The 2,158-nt window shown below is 51.7% G+C and overlaps 1 non-coding gene across 1 annotated transcript in view; it reads right to left on the reverse strand.

The window, feature by feature from the left end:
* The window catches only part of LOC143243706 (small subunit ribosomal RNA), a 1,805-nt gene extending 678 nt beyond the window's left edge, over window positions 1-1,127 (reverse strand). The window contains exon 1 of the ribosomal RNA XR_013024716.1: window positions 1-1,127. This exon is cut by the window's left edge and continues 678 nt beyond it. This is a non-coding gene — a ribosomal RNA (small subunit ribosomal RNA).
* Window positions 1,128-2,158: the final 1,031 nt, after the last annotated feature.

The following is a 2,158-nucleotide window of genomic DNA, read 5'->3' on the forward strand; positions in this document are numbered from 1 at the left end:
TGCAACCATACTTCCCCCGGAACCCAAACACTTTGGTTTCCCGGAAGCTGCCCGCCGAGTCGTTTGAGGAACTCAGGCGGATCGCTGGTTGGCATCGTTTATGGTTAGAACTAGGGCGGTATCTGATCGCCTTCGAACCTCTAACTTTCGTTCTTGATTAATGAAAACATTCTTGGCAAATGCTTTCGCAGTAGTTCGTCTTGCGACGGTCCAAGAATTTCACCTCTAGCGTCGCAATACGAATGCCCCGTCTGTCCCTCTTAATCATTACCTCGTGTTCCGAAAACCAACAAAATAGAACCGAGGTCCTATTCCATTATTCCATGCACCATTATTCAGGCGTTTCGCCTGCTTTGAGCACTCTAATTTTTCAAAGTAAACTTGCCGGCCACCCAAGACACTCAATCAAGGGCACCGAGGGAAAACCGGCAGGATGTTTAGGCCAGGAAGTAACCGCCAAAGCGGACCCCCTGTCTAGAACTGAGATCCAACTACGAGCTTTTTAACCGCAACAACTTTAATATACGCTATTGGAGCTGGAATTACCGCGGCTGCTGGCACCAGACTTGCCCTCCAATAGATCCTCGTTAAAGGATTTAGAGTGTACTCATTCCAATTACGGGGCCTCGATAGAGTCCCGTATCGTTATTTTCGTCACTACCTCCCCGTTCTGGGAGTGGGTAATTTGCGCGCCTGCTGCCTTCCTTGGATGTGGTAGCCGTTTCTCAGGCTCCCTCTCCGGAATCGAACCCTGATTCCCCGTTACCCGTTACGACCATGGTAGGCGCATAACCTACCATCGACAGTTGATAAGGCAGACACTTGAAAGATGCGTCGCCGGTGCTAGACCGTGCGATCAGCCAAAAGTTATCCAGAGTCACCATCATTTGCGGACCGAGGTCCGATTGGTCTTGGTCTAATAAATGCGCTCGTCCCGTGAGGTCGGAGCTTTGTTGCATGTATTAGCTCTAGAATTACCACAGTTATCCAAGTAGGAAAGTACGATCTAAGGAACAACGGCTGGATAATGAGCCATTCGCGGTTTCACCTTATTTCGGCATGTACTTAGACATGCATGGCTTAATCTTTGAGACAAGCATATGACTACTGGCAGGATCAACCAGGTATCTTTTCTCGTTCGGTGCAAGCCACCCGCTCCAACGGCGAGTAGAAACACCACTCTCGAATCGGCAGACGCGTGGCTAGATACACGCCTGCCGTTCTCTGTCTACTTCGTGTCACCAATCACGAGACAGACCTCTTACACACTCTAGAGTACGAGTTCTCCAAAACAACAGTTCCGATAAAACGAAACAAACTAGGGCGTATCAGGAAGAACCGACCTTCGGAGGACAGCTCAACCCACACTAAGCTATATCGAAAATGATGCATATTCCGATGTCTCGGCATGGTTACCCGAAACTCGTCGCATCAGCAGTGGGAACAGAACGTCTTTCGTAACAAAGACAATCGTTAATCGCTCGGATTAACTCGTACGCGTGCGGTCGAACGCACGTACTGCTTTTATCCCCGCTCGGACCGAGAGGGAAAGGGAAACAGTCACCGTTATTGACGTGCCCCGTGAAAGGGAAGGGCCGCTCGGACCCTTGGTTTGACAAGCTGAAATTCAACGGCTCGTGCAGAGCACGCTGCGGGTCCAGCATCCCTTGTGTCTCTGACTGAGACCGGCTAATCGCTCGGATTAACTCGTAGGCGTGCGGTCGAACGCACGTACTGCTTTTATCCCCGCTCGGACCGAGAGGGAAAGGGAAACATTCACCGTAAATAACATTCCCCGTGAAAGGGAAGGGCCGCTCGGACCCTTGGTTTGACAAGCTGAAATTCAACGACTCGTGCAGAGCACGCTGCGGGTCCAGCATCCCGTGTGTCTCTGACTGAGACCGGCTAATCGCTCGGATTAACTCGTAGGCGTGCGGTCGAACGCACGTACTGCTTTTATCCCCGCTCGGACCGAGAGGGATAGGGAAACAGTCACCGTTGTTCACGTGCCCCGTGAAAGGGAAGAGCCGCTCGGACCCTTGGTTTGACATGCTGAAATTCAACGGCTCGTGCAGAGCACGCTGCGGGTCCAGCATCCCGTGTGTCTCTGACTGAGACCGGCTAATCGCTCGGATTAACTCGTAGGGGTGCGGTCGAA

The sequence above is a fragment of the Tachypleus tridentatus genome, unplaced genomic scaffold, assembly GCF_004210375.1.
Source record: "Tachypleus tridentatus isolate NWPU-2018 unplaced genomic scaffold, ASM421037v1 tig00013296_pilon, whole genome shotgun sequence".
NCBI lineage: Eukaryota > Metazoa > Arthropoda > Merostomata > Xiphosura > Limulidae > Tachypleus > Tachypleus tridentatus.